We start from the raw sequence: 22,673 nt of genomic DNA, 5'->3' as shown, positions 1-22,673 counted from the left end.
TGTGCTTCCCTTTCTCCTGTGCTTCTTGGCTTTTGCTGAAGCAACCCCCAAAGAGAAGGTTGGAATCATTGGGAGAAGAAAACTCAGGTGCCATCCAAATGCGTTACTCTCCAACACCTCAGGACCCCATACACACTGAGAACGATGCCTTCAAGCTATTCTAGCATTCAACCCAAATCCATTCCTTCCCACTCACATCACAGCCCCTCTCTGGAGCCCCTGGACCCACTCTCAGCCAGGATCAGGCCTGGCAGGGAGCAGCAGCTCCGCCAACAAAGCAGCGCTGGAAAGACAGCGCCGCAGTGAGCGCGAGACCTCAGACAAGCAGAGCTGTCAATCCGGCCCCCGATCTCTCAAAAGATGGATTGTTTAAGGACAAAAAAAAAAAATAAAGAAGAAGAAGAAAAAAAAGAAAGAAAAGGGAACTTACGGACATGAGCTGAGAGGCGGGGAAAAGAGGGGAGGGGAAATGAGCCTGGCCAAGTTAAAATTCCGACGGAGAAGTTGCGGCTGAACTATAGAGTCTAGACAACCATTCACCGACTGGCCCCAATTGTTATATAGCCTCTATTGTCTTAATTAACCATTTGGGCTGAATTGGGAGCAGACAAATCTTTTCTTCTGCGGCCCACCCCTCCTCTGTGCATACTCATGCAGACAAACACACGGCTGAGTCAAGTGCTTTGATTTAAAAGCCCCCTCCGCGTCCACACGCATGCACCCATCCATCCATCTATACACACACACACCTTCTTTGGTGAGATCTTTGCAAGGATGCTTGAGAAAAAGCCTCACCAAACAAGCTCAGGGAACAGGGCAAGATGGATGATTCTATGAAGGAAAATATATATATACACACACATATATATATATATGCAAATTCTGACGCAACACGAATGGGAACAAATGGGTTGATTCGTTTAATCTCCTAATGTGCTTAATAAAGCATTATTGCAATGCAAATTTTGTTTTAATGCTGTACATATTTTATTTGCCACGCTGGCTGAACTATCCCCGCTGCTTTGTCTTAAGGATTTATTTCTGGTTGGGGTATTTTGAGGGGCCTTGTACCTGGGAAACTCTGTGGCATCCCCTTAAGAGGGTTAAGCTAAATATATAGGAACTCCCAATTCCCCCCTTGGTGACACCAACAGTGATACAGGAGCCCTTCTCATGAGCCCCACTCTTTCTACCCCCCTCCTTTGTGCCCCCATCTCTGCTATAGGGGGGAGCCCCAGCAGTGAGATCAAGCACCAACATCCCCCATCCTTACCCCAAGCAGATTTTGGGCATCTCTGCAGAGCTCCATTGAAATCCAGACTTTACCAGCACTGGGAAATTGCATGGGAGAGAGGGGAGGGGAAAAACTTGCCTCATTTTATACCAGTGTGTCAAGGTGCAAACCTGATTGCAAAAGAAAGAAATTAGTGACAATTATAATCATGGTGCCGTGCTGCGGCTCTCTAATAGAAATCTGTCACTTTGGCAGGATAAATGCTGCTAGAAGAGCTCTGCGTGGCAAACACGGCCGTGTGCAAACGTGCAAGTTGGTGGATGTGCCAGAGTCCACTGTTTTAGCACAGAGCTGAACCTCAAACTGCACCACAGGGGAGCAGAACATGGGTGATGGAGCACAGAAAAGGACTGGAAAAGTCATTGCTGTGTGCACTTGAGGGGGTCCTGGAACTGGAAATCCATGGACAAAGCCTCTAACCCCCTCCTGTTTTACTGACCTCCTCTTGACACTGTATCTAATTGGGCTAATACTGCAGGGATGGGACCCAAAGACCTTGGATGCATCAGTGAGTGGATCATGTGCAAGCACCGAAACTCAGGTCCCAAATCTTCAGCAGCAAATTTCATTAGGCTGCACCTCCCCACCTCCACCAAAGCAATTTCCTCAGGGTCCTTTGGAAGAACAGACCCCATAGGGATGACTGAGGGGTGTCACCCACAGCCTCAATCCAACCTTTCACATCATCCTCTGAAAGAAAACAACCATGCTCTAAATCACAGAGTAAAACCAGAGAGCAAAGCAAGGAGGAAGGTATAGCACATCCATCCATCCATCCATCCATCCATCCATCCATCCATCCATCCATCCATCCATCCCCTTAACAGCAGCACTCCGCCTACCTCACCCCATTAGGTTTGGCTCCCTTGATTTTCTATCCAACACCTTTCATCACCTCTCAAATCCCCCCTCATTATAATAAGAGCCACCACAAACATTTTCAGCAATCCAAGTTTTATTTTTGGCAATTCTTTTATACCGCAAGAAAGAAGGTGGTGAAAATAAATAGACTTAAATAATACGAACAAGACAGAGACAGAGAAAATATTAACAAGGCCCCGTTGCTTTCTGCTAAAGTGCCTTCATTTCATTATCATTAAATTTGCCTAGTAATTAGATTTCAGGCTGTCAAGAGAAAAAAAAAAGAAAAAGCACGACAACATCAATTGGATAATTTTTGAGATGGAGACATTCGTAAGCAATTAAAAGATCTCCTGAGTTTGGAGACTTTGGTTTCCTTTCTTTCCTTCTTCTTCTTCCATCGATTCCAGCTTTGTGTTCTCCACCTGCAATGGAAAGAATATGGCTGTAAATATGGGCGCTACCATTAAGGCTTTGTTCTGGCCCCGGTGCCACCCTTCTCCCTGCCCATCCCCATGGGGTCATGCTGGAACTCTTTGCTTAAATCAAGGTTGCACGGAGCTCCCTCCTTCATCTTCAGGCATTTCTGCTGAAAACAGTGATTTTGGTCCCCATTTGCATAATTGCACAGTTACATGCTCGCCGCTCCCTAATTGCATGACCTGTGCTCGACATTGCTGCCTGCAAGGGGCCAAACCAAGGTGATCCTACACCCATCCCTGAGTTCCTGCTTTGCAATGTGCCCATTTTAGGGGTGCTCGGAGCATGCAAAGACTGAGCAACCCACTGTAGAGCAATGACGAATCACCACCCAGCACCCAACCTGAGGTGGATGTTAATGCATGTTTTGTTCTTCATCATTACCATCATCTCGAGCAACTTAAGAACACACAAAACAGCCACACAGAACAAAAAAATCCCAGACCTCAGCTTGGGTCATGCCTTCCCAAAATCTCCTTTGTAAGGTTTTATCAGCAAGAGCAGGGAGTGGAAGCAGTTGGTACAAGCAGCTGAGAGACCAAATCAAAAGCATGTGAGCAGATTAAAGAATCAATCTCCCCATTTGATGCAGAGGAAATCCCACTAATTATAAAGAAGGGGCTTATTTCCCGGAGTCGCTCTGTTTGAAGTCATCAAAACTAGCAATACTTAATTACTCTACTTTATGGAATATATAGCATGGAGCTCCTTCCCAGCTCACTTGCTTTCTGGTGCCATTACTGGTGCTGGGGGCTTCCAGGGGGCAGTGGGGATGCTCCTCCAGTATCTCTGCACTTATTTATTCAAATGAAGCCCTTAACAGCCCTATATGTGCCTGCAGGGAAGCATTTAAATGGACTTTAAAAGGAGGCTATAATGAAAAAATGTTAAAAAAAAAGATGATTTAGCCATGCAAGCTACCTGGCTATTATATTATCTGTGTGTATGCTATGCTGGCAAACACCTTCATCACCAATTTGCAATTGAGGAGATCAAAGAGAAGGTCCACCCAGTCCTTAAGGACAGAAGGGGTTGACTTCAGCTCCTTTAAGCTCTTAAGCAGCACTAAGTTGGTATATCTAGATCATGTCCATAGGTGGGATATCACTCACTTGGATGATCCAAGGGAAAGAAAGAGAAGGATGGGCAGACACAAAACTCTGCATTGGAATGAGGAGAGCAAATGCCAAGGGTCTGCCTTCCATTAATAAATGGAAACTAAGTATAAAATCAGCTCTAAGTGTGTTTTCCCAAATTGTTCTCTATCTTTATCCAGCTGGAGTGGGGAATTTGGGGATCCCATTGGGAACAGCAGCACTGCCTTGAGTGTTATGCGACCATTGGGGCTCCATCACCAATAGGGTCAGCACCAAGGTTAGGGGTAGGGTTAGGGTAAGGGTTAGGGTTAGGAGGAAGAACAGGGCAGAGGGAGCTCTGCTTGGAGCCATGTAGCTTCACATCCAAAAAGTGGACAAAAAGGTGTTTTTACACCACACTGAGGTGGGAGGATGCTCTGAGATGGACCTGAAATAAATCCCTTATATCTTTGCCCTCTTAGAACTAAGGAAAACCCCATGTGAGCACATTGCCCGCAGGCTTTGGCCTCTGATCTTGGGCTTTATGGTACAAGAGGAAGGGAAGTGAGCGCCTGCACCTTTTCTAGCTGACAAGCAAAGGGAAATGGATTGCATCCAAAGAGGTTTTCTAAGGCTGGGTGCTTCCCCACTGCAATCCATCACTGGTGAGAGGGCAGAGCAAAGTGCTTGGTATCAGCTCAGCCCATTTGGGGTCACCCCAAAACCCTCTGTTCCATGGGGCACAGCTGATGGATGCTTCCCCAAGCCAAACTCAGGCTGACACAAAGTCCCCCAAGCTATTTGGGCTTAATACACCCTGAAAATCATCACATCAGCAAGACCTGCACCCTTGCATAAGCAAAGCAAGGTCTGGATCCCCAGTGCCCCTTTGCAGGCCCTATGGGAATGGGGTGACACAGAACCTCCTGCATCCCATAGAGCGGCCGAGGTCCGTTTGTCACTTTTCCTTCATTATTTGCTGTTTGTACACAGGCATCATTAGGGATTCATTCGGTTTCCCTAGCAGCAGGCATTAGTCTGGCTTCCCTTTCCCCCCTCTCTCTCCCTCTCTCACCAGCACCCTTTATTTTTAGTGTCTTATTTACAGTTTGACAGAGTAACTGTAACCCTTGCAAGCTACTCCAGCGGCTTTAATCGGGGGAATAATGGGTCCTGTCTGGCGATGAATAGAATTTAGGGGACAGATTGTTCCACACTCGCCCGGTGGGGGTAATTTATTTATGTGCGCACTTGTCAGGAGGAGAAAGGGATGGGGGATCTGTATGCGACGAGGACATCGCGCCTCTGAAAGGCGGAGGGGAAGGGAGAATGGAGCCAAACGGCCCTGCTCCCACTGCCCCCCCGGCAGCTGAATGCCTCCGGTGGCCGTGAACTTGGAAGGGTTGAAAGCCCCATTCCCAGGCTCTGGGCACGTCAGAGGGGCTGCAATGATGCCGGCATAGGGGCTCGGGGCTCCAGATGGGTCCAGGCAAAGCGAACAGCCCTCCCTGGTTCTACTCGCATAGCGGTGGCGAGGGGAGCTCGTCCCATAGCAACGGTACAGTAGTGGCAGCACAGCGGGGGGCTGGGAAGAGAGGCAAAGCCCTCGGAAAAAATACAGGATGGGCCCAGACAATGGTCCTCTCTCATATCATAAATTACACGGCGGCGACTAAAAGGGATGGGGTTGGATCCCCTCTCCCCGATCCCACAGCCTTTGGGCTCGCTGGGTGCCCATCAGTATCACTGGGTAAGGGGGATGCAGCACCCTTGGGAGCTGTGTTTGGGTGGTGCATGGGGGGAGAAAGCCCCTTTGCTGTCCCTACCTTCCCACCAGCTGCATCCCTGCTTCCTGAGCCCACCGCCCATGCTCTGCACTCTGTGCCTGTGCTCCCTGTCTGTTAATACTAGTAGAATCTGGACATTGCAAATAAGTCACAAAAAAAGGCCTTTTTTCCCCTCCTATTTCTTCACTATGGCTCGAGACCTGGAGCATTTTGTGTTCATTGCTTTGGGCAACACAGCTCAGCACAGCTTATCCCATGAGCTTTTACCTAGCAGAGGGAAAGATCCCTTTGGGACACGGTACTGTGGGCTCTCAGTCTCTGAGAACCCCAGGCAGCATCAGGCTGATAAAGAAGGGTCTCAGGCTGTGCCCATGCAACAGAGATGCTGGAGCTAAACAGCTAAACCCCAGGAGCAGGGATGTGCATCATCCCAGCTCTGTATTGAGGACAGGGAGCAAGCTGAGCAATCCCCATCCTACAGCCACATCCTGCAAGGCAATGCCCCTCACTAGAACAGCCATTCAGCACTGCAAGAAGTGTATTGGGGGTGATGTTCAGAGCAGGGCAGAGCACATGCAACCACTTCATCTACCCCAGGGTACCACCAAGGACCATGGGTTCTTCATGGGCATCACCTCACACCTTTGGAGAGCTCAATTCCTCCAAGCTGGAGGATGGCACAGGAGCACTGAACCAAACAGAATAGCAGGTTATGGAGCAGATGGGTGAAGCCTTGTGATATGAGGGGACACGACAAGGATGGAGTGCAGCAGGTTCATGGTCGCATTTCATCTCAAAGCTCTTGCCAGCTCAGGAGATTCTAATGACTCTCTGGCTGCAGGACAGCTCATGTGATGCTCCTGGTGTTTCATCACCCCCAGGACTGAGGATGATTCACACCATCAGGAGCAGAGGTCAGAATGATGCCTTCATGCTCCTATAAGGACAGCACAATGACAGCGGCTCCCAACCCAACCAAAAACCCATTGAATGAAGACCTCCCCTTGGCAGAGACACCAAGAACTCTCCTTGTTCAGCTGAGCTCAAACCAAGGCAAGAGTGCCTGCATGCAATTCAAACAAACAAAAACACATGGAAGAATATGTGCTCCCACCAGGAACCCCAATGCTTTTGCTGCCCACACCCTGGACCCTGGGTCTTGGGTCTCCAAGTACCCTCTGGTACTTGGAGAGCTGGACCCTACACTACCACAGCGAGACCCAGAGCGGGGACCCTCAGCCAGGCACAATGATGGTCTATTCTGCTGATCACAAGCCTAATCCTCTTTGGTTTTTAATTGGCATTTGGGCTAAGCTGATTTAAACCTCTTCACCTTGTTGGGTTCCCCCCCTCCCCACTTCTTTCTTTTCTCTCTGTTTTTTTGTTTTTTTTTTTCTTCCTTCTTTCTTTTTTTGAACCCAATAACAACGCTGCCATCACCGAGCTCCCGGCACAATGACATCTTTGTGCGAAGGCGAGAGGAGAGGAAAGGGAAAGGGAGGGAGGGGGGAGTGGGGAAAATGTGCTGAACCTACTGGGAAACAATGCTCAGTTTGTGGAGCAGCCTTGACCACTGGCAGAGCACCCGCTTCAGCTGCACCACATTAATAAATGCCCTGTCCCATCTGCAGCCCCAGCACCTCACCTGTGCCCTCCCCCCCTTCCCATTGCCCTCCAGTCTCACCAGTGTGGTATGGAGCTTTGTCCCATCCCCAGAGTGCTCATGGTGTCCCTATAGCCCGATGCCAGGCTTGCTCTGTGCTGCTCCAGGCCATCAGCTGCTGGGAGGAGGATGGAGGAAGGCACACACATTGACTGTCCCCAAGATGGGTCCTGCTAGCAGCTCCCCACATCCAGGCTCTGCTGTGGTTGTGGTTTTCCTCTCCAGCCTCCACTCCTGGGTTCGTGCAATAGTGAGACATGATCTAAGTTAAAAACCACAAGCGACAGCAACGCCTTCCTTACCCTCCTCCCCAGATTTACCACCAGATTAGCACCTCAAAGGGATGCTGCTTGTGGGTTTGGGTGACTGGGAGTGAATAAAACAATAGTAAGAGATTGTGGAACAAAACCATACTGGGCAGTGAATGGTGAGAAGCAAGACCACCTTCCCTATAGCGTGGTCCATGCACCTATGGGGCAGATGCTGGAGTCTATTTAGACCACGGAGCTTGGGTTTATGGATAGCCATGAAAATCTGTGCTCTTACCAGGCAATTCTGAATGGACTTCCACACCAGGATTCAAGCATTGCTTTTGGCTGGCCAGGAAACAAGTGGAGCATCACAGCAGTGGAAGCCACTCTCTGCACTAGTGAGGAGAAAAAGAAAAGGGGATGAAAGTGGGATGTCAGCGCCTGTATCCCCCCAGCTGCACTACAGGTGATTATGGCCACAGAATTCACCCAACATCCCTCATCCCCATGGACCTCCAGCCATAGAGTTACAAGGCAGAGCCAAATGCTACAAACCTCATTCAAAAGAGCCCATTTTTTCAGCTGACTCATTGGGGTGCTTTCCCCACCCCATTGCTCTGTACTATCCTGGGTTGCCAGCACAGATTTATTTTTTACATATTGCTTTGCCTTGTGTATTTCCCCTCCACATAAACCTTGCTTCATTCGTGGCAATTCATGGGCTACGCATAGATTTAAGCACCCAGTGCCAAATTTACTTGGCATGTTTAATAGGGGAAGGAACTGGGGCTGGAGAAAGATCCTTTTCTCTTGCCCTTCAGTCCCATAAATCATTGATAATAGTACAGAAACCAGAGAGGATCAAGCAGCGGAAAGGAAGCAATAAGCCAAGGATGGAGGCTCAGCAACACAGGAAAGTGATGCTAAAGCCCCATTTCTCAGCCTACATCCACTCCATGACTGCGAAACAGCATAAAAAGTGAGAAAAAGGCACAAAAATCCACCAAATCCCCCCCCACACACACACACAAGTCCAAGCAGTGAGAAATCAGCTGAGAGGCCTCGGCTCAGCTGAGCAGCTAAGAGTCTTAATGCATTTTTGTGGGTGTTAGGGAATGAGTTCCCATTCTTGCACATGGAGGTGCTGGGTTGCCTCCGAGGGATCAGTGCCTGCATGGGGATGGAGCTCTCAGCCCTGAAATAATGGGCACGGGATGATGAAGCTCATGCTCCAACCCGATGGGAAAAAGAAAGAGAGATTTGGGGTTCAGCTCATCCCACACATTCAGACTTCCAGGTTTCTTGCTCTCTTGGCAACAGGTAGATGGGGAGACATTAGGAAGCACCAACACAACCTTATGGAGCACCGAGATCATCAGCAGACAGCATCCAATCGCAACAGACACTGCAGATAAAGCAGCCCAAAATAAATACCTCGAGCACCCAAAGAGAATCAACCAACCTAAAAGCTCCCAGCAGATCGGGTTGATATTCCTGCTCCTATCTGAACTCAGTGCCATCATCTTTGTCCTTACAAACCTCCTATTTGGTGCACGAAGCCCCGCGGGCCACACGCAGTGCAAGGATGATCTTGGTTGTGTTTTGCACTGATATTATTCCCCCACACCCAATCTTTAAACAGCCACAAAACATTCTCAGTCCAACAAAAAGGGGGAAAGAAATAATCAAGCAGCTGCTTCGTTAGTATTTCTGCAATACACGGTGATACAAATGCGGGCTGAAGCCGCCGCAAGATCGTTTGGCACAAAGCAAACCAAAATATCCCCATTGACACAAAGCGAATTTCAACAACCAACCCAAAAATACACTGTAGAAAGGACCGGATGCTCACGTTGGTCTCATCCCCATTGCAGTGATGGGAGATGAATCCAAAGGAAAGGATCTAGGGCTGATACTGGGGTGAACGCCATGGGTAGGAGAGGGAAAAGGTGGGTGAGCAAGGCTAGGGTGAGCACATGGAGCACGAGTGGGGTGTGGGGCCATTGTGGGGTATGGGACCATGGGCAGAGATATGGGGCGGCTGAGACCACAAGCGAGCATCGGCCATTTTATGTCGGCTGCCTAAAATGGTGGCTGGCACCTTTTTTTTCCCTTTCCGCTACCGTTCCAGCACGCATGCACCCACAGAGAGGGGAGGGAGAAGGCCGCAGCCCCCTGCATACCAGGGTGCAGGGAACAGGAGCCAAGATGGAATTAGAAGGGGGGGAAATTAAAGGAGGGGAAGGGAGGGGGGGGGTAAGCGGGAAGGATGCTCTCGCCTCGACGCGGCCCATCCGCCCTTGGCTTTATCCTAGGGAAGGAAAGCATGGAGGGGGGAAAAAATGGGGGGAAAAAAGGAAAAGACATGCAACGTTTGGGCGAGGACAGCGGAGGGGGCAGGGATGCGCGTGGGGCGCGGGGAAATCTTCCCTCCTTTCTTCATTGAGCCCCCCCACCCGGTTCCCCCCCATCCACCCCCCTTTATTTCGCCCTCCCTGCAATCCCGCTTTGACTTTTCCCACAGAAGTAGCCAACCTCCAGGAATGCAAATGACATTCATTATGCAAATGCATGCAAATCAGGTTTAACTATCGGAAGAAGGGCTCAGAATTGCTAATGGGTTAACTCTTTCGCTCACAACCATGACAACAAGAGCCCTCATCGCGCTGGCGCTTTGTGCTTCTCCATCACTCCCCAGGCACCCCAGCCTTACTGGGATCTGTGCCCTTACTGGGATCCCCATAAGCGAGGGATGAGGGCCATGGGGAGGGTGGAAAGGGGAACAAAGCACCGGGAAAACAAGAACAACAAAAACCCCATTGGCGTGGGAGTGGCTGCCCCTTCGTTAGATGCTGGTGGGAGATGAGACAAAGGCTGAAATTGGAGGGAGGGGAGAAAAAAGAAGGGGAAAAAAAAAAGGAAAGGGAGGGGAAAAATAAACCCTACCAGGCTGCTATCAAATAGATATCACTGTGGTGCATGGGCAAAGGGTGATGGCACCCTCCAAGCTTTGGCCATTTGCATCCAGGAGGGTGCAGAGCCATCGTCCATAGCATAAAAAAAGAATACATTGCAAATCCCAGCTTTATACTCCCCCCTCCCCCCCTTTTATTTTGATATCGGGGGAATAAAGCAGTAAATAAAGGAAATATTAGTGACACTGTTTCTTATGGTGTTATCACCCGGGAGGGATGGAGTGCATGGGAAAGTGGCCGTGATGCAGCAGTGCTGCAATGCGCCTGGGATGCTCCAAGTGCACCAAAGGCCACGCTGGGCTTGAAGCAAAAACCCCAGGGTAGAGCCCCATGCATGCTGCAGGGGGGCCAAGATGCATGTCCAGCATATGGCTAAGTCATTAATAAGGGTTAGGCTTTTATTGATTAGCATTAATAATATCGTGTTTCTATGCATTGGAATGCGCTCTCTCTTTATGTCTTTCACCTGATCCCAGGCTGCTTTGCAAGCTAAAACGTTGAGCATTTCTCCAAGCCTCAAGTGTCAAAATGTAAAGAAATAGATTAATGAACCCCTCGGAACCAAAACAAGGATGGGGGAGGAATAAGAACAAAACTACTGTGTGGGTTTCTGTATTTACCCGCTGTCCTCTAGCTGGGAATCTACCAGCCATGCTCTGCTGCTGAGTGCACCTCCAGTTGCTTTCGGTTTCCAAGTATAGATGTGATTCCAGAAAGCTGGAAATGGGGGATTTTCATTCTTACCATGATTTCCAATATTGATTTTTTATGAATTAAATGCACACACGGTGGTGGGTGCAGACATCCCAACAGCTGCTTATTGCTAATGGTTGAGACTCAGCATCATTATCGTATCACGGTGCTGAGGAGGCAAACTTCTTTAGGAAGATGCTTTAGATGCTTCCTTAGGAGTGTGGGTGAATGGTCATTTAAGAAGGGTGGTCACGGGGTAGGACTTAGCACATACCTGGAGTCAATGGCATCCTCAGCGCCACAGCAAAGGAGGAACGGAGACGGCTGAAAGGAGAATTCATTCTTTTTAGCACAGTGTGGAAATCACTCGAGTTTATCAAACCTCCCCCCATTGAGTCACGTGAAAAAAAAGCCTTATTAACCATTATTAACCATTTTCACCATTATTAATATTAAAGGAACTCTTGTTTATTCCCTTTGCTTTTCCTTTCTCCTCCTTCCCTATCCCATCCGACCCCTTAGAAGCCATCCCCATTTGCCTCACCCTGCTTTGCTCCTTTTATTATCACTTCTTTGGCCCCAAGGAGATCATTTTGGCTGCTCCAAGGCACAAAGCAGAGCTTTTGGAGGCATGGAAACACCAACACACACAGCCTCCATCCCACCCCATTGGAAATCAGCTGCTTTGTGCAAGAAACCCACTAAACAAACTGAAAACCTTTATCCATGTTTATAGGAGAGCAGCCTGGCAGCTTGGGGGAATGATATGAATGGGGAGGAGAAGGGTAAGAAAGGAAGAATGACAAAGAGAAGGAAAAAGACGAAGATGTGGCTGGGTTGAGAACAGGAGGCCGAGCATCCTCCCCCAGTTACACCAATAGCTATTGCTGTCATTTCTGTTGTACATGTCCAGTTTTCCCCATCCTGGATGAGGATGTCATGAGAAACGAACAAAATCACATTGGAAGCACCATGCACAGAGTGATGTCCTGCATCCCATCATGCACGGACAACGCTCATAGGACAAACCTCATGCCCTAAGGAAAGCACTTGTATCAAGAACTGAATCCCTACCATCCCAGTAAAGGCAAAAAGGGGATTTTGCAGCAGCAAACAGAGCGGGGTGTGGGCAGCAATGGGGGCACTCCATGCCCATCAGCTCACAGTATTTCAGGGCAGAACGCAGCCGGGAAATGCAATTGGGTTGTAGAACCTCAATTCCTCTTGAGGTCACGGAGGGGGGATTTGTGCTTGGAGTGTCAGCCCTGAGGACTCAGGAGGCAGCATAGTTATTTTTAAACCATGATTTTTCTCATCTTAGTGTTTTCTCAGCCCTATTTTAAAGCCGGCTCACGAAGCATTTGGGGGCCAGACTCCATTTTTCAGCAAGAAGCAAAAAAAAATATAAAGAAAGAAAGCAAGCAAGCAAACCCACCACCCTTTTCTTTTTTTTTCCTCCTTTTTCCCCTAATTTTCCCAAAGACCTCAGAGGCGTGAGCACTCGAGAGTCAAATTTGCCCAGGACCTGCATCCCTTAAGAAAGCAGTGCTCATTCGCCTTCCACAAACTCTGCAGCAGCAACAAAAGTCCCTTTCAAGCCCTTCCAGACGCAAGTCCTTCAGCTCAATTAGTCAGGCACACAGGGACACAAAAAAGCCTCCCATTCAGGCTAGTGGCTGGCTGCGGAGGACAAGGGTGAAGAAAGGATCTTTCTCCCACGCTTTCACTGGGTGTCATAACAAGCAGAAAGCCCTCTTATGGGAGGATTATTGGAGATAAGAGCCCAGGCAAGGGGCTGGGGCTGCGGGAGGAGAGCACGGAGGATGCCGAGGCTCCCACCAGGGCCAACACGGTGCACGTTCAAAACGATGGTGCTGGCCCCCTCTGCCCATGCACAAGCTGAATAATCCCGGTTTTCCATGGCAACCCGCAAAGCAGAGAGCCTTGCAGCCGTGGGTTCTGCAGCCGTGAGCGGTGCGTGCTCCAGAAAGCACCCGGCTCCTCTGGAATGGAATGGCCTTGAGATAAAACATCATTATATATATTATAGATATAAATGTATGTTTTAATAGGGAACGGGTTTCTCTGGGCTTTGGTTGTTCAGAGCTAAAGCAAAGCAGAGGAAGGAAGCAAACTCCCACTGAAGACGGGTCTGTGCCGAACCCGCAGCCATCAGCGGCCCATTGAACCTCTGCAGCTCCAGGAGCCCCTGGACCCCAATAGCTTCTCATGTCACCAACTCAAGCTTTCAAGCAAACTCTATCCCCGATACCCTTCATCAGCCACAGTTACATTCCCAATTCCCCACACCTTTCCCATCAGCTCCACATGCGTCTCCAAAGAGCACAGCCAGGTCATCCAAAGACACAATTCCCTTCCATTTTATTTTTCCCCCTGCAGCTCATTCATGGGAGATGAAGACAGCCCAGCCCATAGTGGGTTTGGGGCTCAGGAGGGTACAAAACCAGCTTGATGCTGAGGAACCCACACAGAACCCGCCAGCTTTAATTGTAGGGTATGGGGCTCTTCCATCCCTCCGACTTTGAAAGGTAGAGCAGAAGGAAGGGCTGGAACAAAGCTAACACCTCAAGGGAAGCTCTTCCTCCTTCCCAAGGAGGACTCAGTGCCTCCAAAAGGGAATCACAGTCCTGCTGTCCCTCATCTCCTCCCCATTACCCACACAGTGCCATTCAAAGGGAACAAAATGGATCCTAGGACAAATATATATATATATATATACACACATTTTTTTTCTTCCTAACAAATCAATTTTGAGGTGGGTGATGCCCACATCACACACACACACATTCATCCCCAACACTTATTTAATCACACTTTTTACCAAGATCCAGTGCAGGGATTTGAGACCGAGTGCTCACACACTTGGCATTGCCCCCTTTGTCCCCCACCCTGGTGACACCAAAAGCCCTGAAAGTGGAATTAAAATGATTTTTACACCTCCTAGAGCTGTCAGAGCCACAGCTTAAGGATTACACAGCTCAGCATCGTATCCACGAGCACTGGCTCTCAGCAGCAGCAGGGCAAATCCTCATGTCACACCAGCACGAGACCGCTGATCGGAGCACATTCAGCCAGGAGCTGCTCCCACCCTCACAGACCTCAGCGATCTGCTCCGTGATTCAGCTCTCAACACATTTCCCCATCATCTTCCTACCAAACCCAGCATGACAGCACCACTTTGCAAACGCTTGCCTGCTCTTGAACCCCCCCGGCCAGCAGCCATCCCCTTTTCATTGCATTCTAGAGAAAGCAGAGAGCAGAGCTGGCACGCACACTTTGCTATCTCCATCCCTAAAAACCCTGCAGGGCAACCAGAACGTGGCTTTAGGACTATTAAGGTCCCCTATCTTAATGGCAGTGCTGTCACATTGTCCCAAGCCAGCCAAACCTCCTCCAACATGGGGTAAATGGGGAGCAAGGGAAGCCGCCAGCGGCTCTGCTTTCACATCCAATCACCCTCAGAGCATCACAGAGACCAACCCAGCTCCACCAGTGCCTAGCTCAGCATTTTCCTCCCTGCTGCAGACGCCGAGGGAAATACTGTCAGCTGTCCCCCCAGGGCACCCGTCGACTCCCATTTGGTGGATGCCATGTGCCACGTTGGTTTGCTGAAGGGGTAGGATTGGAGAAAGACCCTCATTGCTTTCTTTTTTTGTGCTGTAAGGGGGAAAGTAGCACTGGGCATCCCAGTGCTAATGCAGGGCATGGCAAGACCCATTGCAGAGCACTGCAAAGTCCCAGATCTGCAATGGGGGCAGAGCTCGGGGATAGTTTATGTAGAACACAGCCTTAGGATGCTGTTCCCACTGCCAAAACCTCAACAAGGGCCCGATTTGGTTCCTCCAGGAACTCAGTGCGCCCACTCAGACGCTTTGTCATAATCCCAGTGTGAAAATCACACCATTGGAAGCCCTCAGGGCTTGGGAGTCCTGATTATTTGGAGAGGAACGGCTGCTCCCAGCACAAAGACACAGCCCCAGGACAATGAGGAGCAAACCCACACAGACCCGACATTCCCAAGCATTGCCTTGGGAACAGGGTGAGGTACAGACCCCAAAACCCCACTGCTCCCTTGTGAGCATCACCAGAATCCATCCATCAGCACTGCAACCCCGCTGCAATCACTTGGGGTTTGAAACATAGATATTCCTGCATTTAGATGGGCACACACATATGGTTTCTTTGTGACTGCGCTATTCTCCACCTCCCTGGCCCATAATGTGAGGGACCCAATGGGTCACAATGGGGATGATGAGGGCTGAAGACCTCGGAAGGCTTCATCCACTTGTTTAAAGCAAAACCAAGTCAACCTCAGGTTCATTCCTAGGATATTTCAAGGTGAAAATGATGCACTGAATTGAAACCAGCGCTTGTCAATAGTTAGATTTGTTTAAGCCAGTTCTTCTCAATCACTCATTGACCCATTGATTAATTAGCATCCCCTTTAATCCTTTCTTTGCTCCCACCAAGCTGCTTCAAGCATGAAAAAGGACACGGAGGGCTGATCTCTCAGTACAGAACATGCAAGCATATCTCCCATTAACGTCTCCAACACTTAGGTAGACACAAGGGAGAGACGAGCAGACAGTGCTGAGTGTTAACCACTCAAATCACAGTGTCCAAGCAAGCTTAAACAGCCACACATAAGCTGCAATTTAGATCAACGTCATGCCAACACACAGGGCTCCTATTGCCAGCACACTCCAGGAGCAAAGTGGGGAGAGGAGGAAAGAAATAAGGGTAGAGAACAGCTGACTGCAGGATTTCAGCCCCCAAAGGCCTGGGGATGGCCATGCTCATGTTCATCTACTACAATGACATAAGCCTGTAAAGAAGTTACAAGGATGAGGTGAGCAAGGAATGGGTCAGACACTAAGCATCCCCTGCCCCATAGGTCACCATATTCCCCACAGAGCTTTGCCCTCATCCCAGGTCACCAGCCCCATCTCTACCCGTGCCTTTGTTAGAGCTGAGCAGGTGACAGCATCGCACACTACAGCCTATGGCAGCACCGACTCAGCCTTGTGCCCACCAGGATTGGTCACCTGGGATAACCAAAAGATGATGGCACTCTGCTCCAGGCCCCTGATTGGCGTCGTCCTTCCTCCCTCCCACCCCCAATGCCCCCCTGGACCCAATACACTGTCCAATGGAGGGTGGCACGTGGCTGCTCCCCAGCAATAAAAGCACCTCACCCACTGTGTTGTACCCAGTGAGCCACTTGCATGGGGACACACAGTTGTGCCCAATATCTACCTGTACCCAAATATCTACTGGTGGCACCAGGGACCTCACAAGGCCACCAAAGCCAGGTGGCCAACTCCATCCCATACTCAGACACAGGACAAGCCCCATAGGAACCCTCCATGGGCTCAATGCTCTCCATCCTTCCACTCTCTGCCCTGTGTCCCTGGCCTGGGATGTGCCACCAGCCTGGAGAAGCAGCAGGGGATATAATGAGAGCACATAGAAACATCCCTCTGCCCCAGCACCAGGCTGCAGAACAAGAGCAACACCAGAGCACATATAGAAGAGGTGATCAAGGGGGGTTATCCCCAAGGAAATGGGCTCAGGGAGGTGGCACGTACATCGAGTGAGTCTGAATTATGGGGCTGTGGATGAAGAGGTGAAAATGGTCTTGTTTATTAAACTAAAGTCATCATAGGAGCATGACTCATCTCTCACACTGCATCCCAAACTACAGCCTTCCCCTACACAAGGTCCCAGGGACAGTTTCTTCCGAGCTCCCTCTTCCCTTTTGAAGAAATAAAAGATCGGGATGAATAAAGTAAAAATCAATTAATAATAATACTAATATCCTGATGAGCACAAGAGCAAAACGAACGGGTCCAGCACGGGTCAAAATCCAGCTCTTTTTCTATACCTCTCCCAAGGTGCAAAGCTTGAAATACTCCCTTTCCAAAATCAGTTTGGCCGCTATCGCTTATGTACTTTATTAGGAGCTTTTCCCCCCCACCCCCAACCTTGGAATCACCATTATGAGATCATATGTAATATATATATATACATATATCCTAACTCACTCAAAGAGCTTTGTGTTCTTCAAAGCAGCATCAAGACATTGAACAAATGGGCTGCCAGGTTGGGCAACCTGGCCATAGTAATGGGTAGGGAGCACCCTGTGCACATCTCTGACCCCCCCCCAGTCCTCTTCTAAAGCAAAGCAGGTAGAAAACCTGGATTTCATAAGAGATAACAGAGTGAAGGGAGCGAGGATTGGTGTGAATTGGCATTCGGAGAGGATAAAGAATGGGGGGAAAAAAAAAAAATCAAGTTCCCCCCCCCCCCCCGTTCATTTCGCTCCGCTTCGAAGGCAAATTAAATAGATATTCTTGTTAATAAATCCCCAATCTTGGATCAAAGAAACGTTCGTAGGCAGAGGGTTGAAAGAAGAAAGGGGAGCTTTTGGATAGAGGTACAAAAAGAGGGAAGAGGGGGAAAAAAAATAACACAAAGAGAGCCGCAAGAAACCATTTTCCAAATCACTGCATCGCTCTTTCTAATCTGGATACCAAGTTATCTCTGTCAGGGAATGAAGCTAAATAGATTGGAAACAGTGGAGAGGGGGGTGGTGGAATAAAAGGAAGAGAATCCAGTGTTCATATTTGCAAAACAACCATTAATAAACAGTGCTCGGTGGCTGCTTTATTAAACAGATAATCCAGCGCGGTAATCTCTATTGATTTATGGGTTCTGTGATGCTATAGGAGCAGTTATGCAATGAGAGTTCATCCTCGATCTGCAGTCTGGGTCCTGTGCTTCACTAATTCACAATCTGATGGGACGTTTTACTTTGTTAATTCAATTACGGTCAGCAGCCGAGGAAAGAACGGCACCATCCTCATTGGGTTCAAGGCAGAACCAGAAAACACGTTCTTAAAAGGGGACAAATCAGGTCTTGAAATGAAGAAAGAATTAAATCCTACCTCGGTTTTTAATTCCAGTCTCAAAAAGTTGCCTTTTTTTTTTCCCCTCTTCTCGGTTCTTCATTTTTTCTGCCTCTTGTTTCCTTGATCTTCTTCCTTTCTTTCTCTTTCATTTCTCTTTTTGTTTTCCTCCTCTTCCTCTGGCTGGATTTCCTTTCTTCTCCACATCCTCCTCAGGCGTGTAATGGGGTTATTTTTACTTTCGGTTATCTAGCTTTATGAAGAATCGACAACACTCATACAGCTAGATAACCAAAGATAACAACCAACCCCTGAAGTCTACAGCACTAGCAGCAAAAGGGGCAACCTCCTCTTCTCCAGGGGCTTCCAGGCATGTGGCTTTTAGAAAGGGAACGAGGGAGGAAACGAATAAACAGAGATGCAAGAATTAGCAGTGGGATCCGTAATGCCAGCACGCAGCTACAGCGGGGCCCTGAGGCTGCAGCCCAAGCAGAGCAGCAGCTTTATGGGCAGAATCGGGCCCTTAGAAACATCATTTGGAGCAGGATTACGAGACAGCCACGCAGGAACAGCCTGGGTTTGGGGGGGGATCGAGCCCCTTTTCCAGCTTAAATCTGTTTCGTTTGCAAACGAAACGACGTTCTGCAGGTGCTGAGGATTAAGGCCGCGTTATTTTTAATAACCCCCGAGCTCTGTCAAAATAATGCATCCAAGCCGGTGATAATGAAAGCAAATAGAATTCGCACCGGTAATTTAGGAGACATAAAAGGACGTCTCCCCCACCCAACGAATCCATTTAACGCTCGGCCAAACAAAACGACTGCAAAATAAAAACCACACGCCAAACAACACCCCAAAAACCTCCAGCTTCAAATAAATAATAACTTGGCTTGCTTTGAATGCAGCCCTGGATCTAGGGGGGGGGGTTAACGGACGGGATGAACGAACGCGGAGGAGACGATGGTAAAGAAGAGAAGGGAAGGGAGCGACTCTCGCTCGATGCTCAGCACCGAGGCACCGCACCGGGCCCCACTCTCTGCTCCTGGGGGTTTAGGGGAGACCCTCAGCCCCTCTCCTTCCCCACGGGCCCGGCCTCCCTCTGCCCTTTCTTCGTTCTCTGGAGCCGCAGCCCTTTTCTCTCTGTCTCTCTCTTTCCACCTTCCGTTTTCCTCGCGTTCTCTTTTCCTTTAGAGGTAACCGCATCCCGCTCGGGGATGCCCTTAAGGGCCTCACCCTTCCTCCCACCACCAAAGGAGCTCCCTCTCCGCAATACCTCCATCCTCCCCGGCTAACCAGCCTCCATCCTCCGTAGGTAAAAAAGGGATTGTGATGGTTAGGGGTGGGTAGAGGGGGGGACGACCACCATCCCACCCCCAGCATCCCGCATCCCTCTCTCCTTCCTTCACCTGCAGTCCTCGTGGGTCTCCTCTTGTCCTTCTCCACCTGCAGCTTTCTTTACACGGAGCGGCCGGACAAGATCCACATTGCAGGGGGGGGCTCGGAGCAACGAGCTCCGAACCTCAGAGCCTGCAAATGGGGGGCAATCTACGAGCCTGAAGATGGGCATGGGCACCTCCGAGATTGCAGATAGGGGCACCGGCACCTCCGAGCCTTCAGATAGGGGCACCGGTACCGGTACCGGCACCTACCTGCTCTGCCCGCATCCTCTGCTCCGGGGGGGATCAACGCGCGGCACTTTTCATTCATGCTTTTCCACTCCCGACCCTCAATTCGGTCTCTCATTGGTTTTACCCTTCCTGACATCACCCATTCAAGCTCCTCCCCACTGCAGCGCCTATCTTTATCAATGGGAGGGGAGGGGCCGCTCTCACGCACCGCCGCCCACCCCTCACCCCCATCCTTGTGTGTCCCCTCCTCTCTCCATCCTTGTGTCCCCCCCTCCCTCAATCCTTGTGTCCCCCCCTCTCTCCATCCTTGTGTCCCCCCCCCCAGCCTCCAGCACCTCGCAATGCGACCACCGCCCATCTCCACCATCTCCCGTTGCCACCAACCGGCTTCGGTCAATATCGTTCCCAACCCCATTGCCCGGCTATAGGGCTCAGCCCCACAACCCCCGCTTTGTGTACACCCCCTTAGGAGCTCAGACGTTGCTTTTCTTGCCGTTGTTCTGACCCTTCAGGTTCTCTATTAATTCCCCTTTTATTTCTCCCTCTTATCGCAAGAGATGGCATCAAAATGAAAGAGGCGATTTATCCTCAAATAACAACAAATAAAAATGGCCTGTTTGGATATATATATTTTTTTCCTGTTCTCATAAAATTCCTCTTTACCTTGATATTATTATTATTATTGTTATTATTATTATTATTATTATTATTATTATTATTATTATTATTATTATTATTATTATTATTACACGGGTTCGGGGCTGCAGGTTTCGGTGTCCAGGATGGCCACCTCTTGCATTACAGCCATCAGGGCCGTGTCCTCACCACCCCCCCTTCCCCACCAGGACCCCTTCTTCCAGTTTCCCCCCATTAGAGATACTGGAATTGCTGCCCTCGCTCCGATAAGAGCATTACAACCGAGGCCGGGGGCAGGTGGAATGAAGCTAATGGGGAAATAAGGTCCTGGGGAGCCAAGGAGAGGTAGGGAACCCTCGACCGGCTCCGGGCCCGCAGCATTACCTCCACCCACCTCCTCTCTTTGCTTTCCCGAACCCCAATTGCCCCCTTTTTCCCCCCAAATCTTCACTTCCAGTCCTTCTCGGGGGTCAAAACCTCAACCGAGGGCAGTGTCCTATAGGGACAGCAAGGAGAGGGGCTAAGGGAGGCTAATGGGGGGGTTACGTGGGGTTATAGGGGGGGTCGGGAGGCGTTAAGGCAGCGGCTCCGCTCACCCCATTCCCTCCGGCGGCCAGGAGGATTTTTTTCAGATATAACCGCAATTTCCCCCCCTTAAAAAGATAAATAAATCGACGTAATATTAATAATAATATAAAATAATAAAAATCTATAATTTTAAGCCTTTCTCTTCTCATCTATACCTAAAACCTCCCGAAGAAGGAACCGCGATCCGACCGCTCTTAAGCATCGCGTTCAAACTTCAGCTCTCCCAATGACGGCGCATTTCTGCCATCCCAAAGACGTCCCGGGGCAAGGGGGACACGAGCAAGAGACGCCCGGGTGTGTTTTGGGTTTCATTAGCAAATGAAAAACCCCCCCTGCTCCATGGTTTGCTGCTTTCCGACAAAGTCGCTTACGCAAACTGAAGCCAGACAAAAAAAATGCAAACAAAATACAATGAGCAGCCGCACAGACCGAGGCTGGGGGATCGCACGCTTATAGGGACGATTAGAAGAACGGCCGGCTTTAAAATTGGTACGAATCATTGCAGGAAAAGAAAAAGAAATGAAAATAGAAAGGCTCGATTTGGGGCTCCCAAGAGATGCCGAGATGCCGCCCCGCTGCTCTTTTTCCTTGCCCCCCCCTAAATAACTCGAGCTCAATCTCCCCAAACCTGAGAGGAGAATTAAGGACAAGCCGCGGGGATGCGTTATTTCTAAGATAAAATAGGAAATAAAAGGAGAGGGGGAAAAATAAAAAAGGAAAAAGAAAAAGCTCTTCGCTCCTGGCTGGAAAAGCCGGTGCCGGGCCGCTCACATCTGGCCAGATGTGCTGCCCTATGGAGGGGAGATGGGGATCGCATGGATCGAAGAGGGACCACACCGATTGGGGGTGGGGGGACGCGACCCTCTTATCTCAGATCCCCCCCCTCTCTTGCTGGGGGGCTCGGGAGAGCACGGAGCCCCCCCAGCAGCATCTCTACCCCGCAAGGTCGCAATGGGTTTGTACACGAGTGGGGCGAGATAGGAGGCGAATGAAAGCACCTGGAACTGCCGGATTTTGCACAGCCTTGCACGGGCCTCCCCTTCCTTGGAGAGGGAGGGTGAGGAGGAGACCTCAGACCTTCATCCAAGCCCCGAAATGTTGGGGATCCGAGCGCGGAGGGGGGTCACGGCAAAGGGCGAAGTGGATCTCGGTCCGTGCCCGGCCCTTCTCAAACTTTCTCAGCTCAGCTTTCCCACTGCAGGAGGTTGGGGGGGGGGGGGGCTCAAGGAGAACCCACCCTAAGCCCCCCAGTCCCTTGCAGGAGGAAGGCAGGAGCAGGACCCCCCCCTCCACTCCCCCTCTCCCGGTTCATCCTCAGCCTCAGCCGCTGCCCTCGGTCCCTAATAAAGACGCTTTGAGAGACGGATTCCTCCGCCCCCCCCCCTCCCCCCCCCTCCCCCCCCCTCCCCCTCCTTTCCCCCTATTTTTTTTTTTTTTTTTAATTTTATTATTATTATTATTTTCTCACCAAGTCCAATAAATTGAGCGGCTCGTCTGGCCTCAGACGTGTTCAGCAACCCAAGCCTCGAGGCTTTTGTTCCTCCGAGTCTCACATTGTTTGTCCGGCTCCGAGGCCGGGTGAGCTCCGTGCACACACGCACCACGGGGGGCTCCGAGGGGGCCCCTCCCTCAACGACTCTGGGGGGCAGCGAGGAGAGCGGGACACAGGGAAGGGACACCCCCCTTCCCCACCCCCCCATCCCTTTCCCAAGGGCTTCCCCCGGCTTCTGCCTCCACGGGGCCTCACGTGTGACGTGGGACGTGGGGCAGAGGCAGCGCTGGGGCTGCGGATGCTGCATGAGTTGCCCTATA

At 50.1% G+C, this 22,673-nt stretch overlaps 1 long non-coding RNA gene across 2 annotated transcripts; it reads right to left on the bottom strand.

The window, feature by feature from the left end:
- Window positions 1–2,231: 2,231 nt before the first annotated feature.
- Window positions 2,232–22,344, bottom strand: LOC107324440. 2 transcript variants are annotated; one of them, XR_001559482.2, is made up of 6 exons: window positions 22,330–22,344; window positions 18,049–18,387; window positions 11,355–11,404; window positions 7,708–7,807; window positions 7,183–7,395; window positions 2,232–2,580 (listed from the first exon to the last, which is right to left on the bottom strand). It is a non-coding gene; the product is annotated as an uncharacterized LOC107324440 (long non-coding RNA). The 2 variants fall into 2 exon arrangements; XR_004309634.1 differs by lacking the exon at window positions 22,330–22,344 and adding an exon at window positions 19,643–19,657 and having other exon boundaries at window positions 18,049–19,612.
- Between the last annotated feature and the right edge of the window lie 329 nt (window positions 22,345–22,673).

Source organism: Coturnix japonica, chromosome 25 (assembly GCF_001577835.2).
Source record: "Coturnix japonica isolate 7356 chromosome 25, Coturnix japonica 2.1, whole genome shotgun sequence".
Lineage (NCBI taxonomy): Eukaryota > Metazoa > Chordata > Aves > Galliformes > Phasianidae > Coturnix > Coturnix japonica.
Note: the sequence above shows the minus strand (reverse complement) of the source record. Positions and strands in the feature narration are given on the sequence as shown.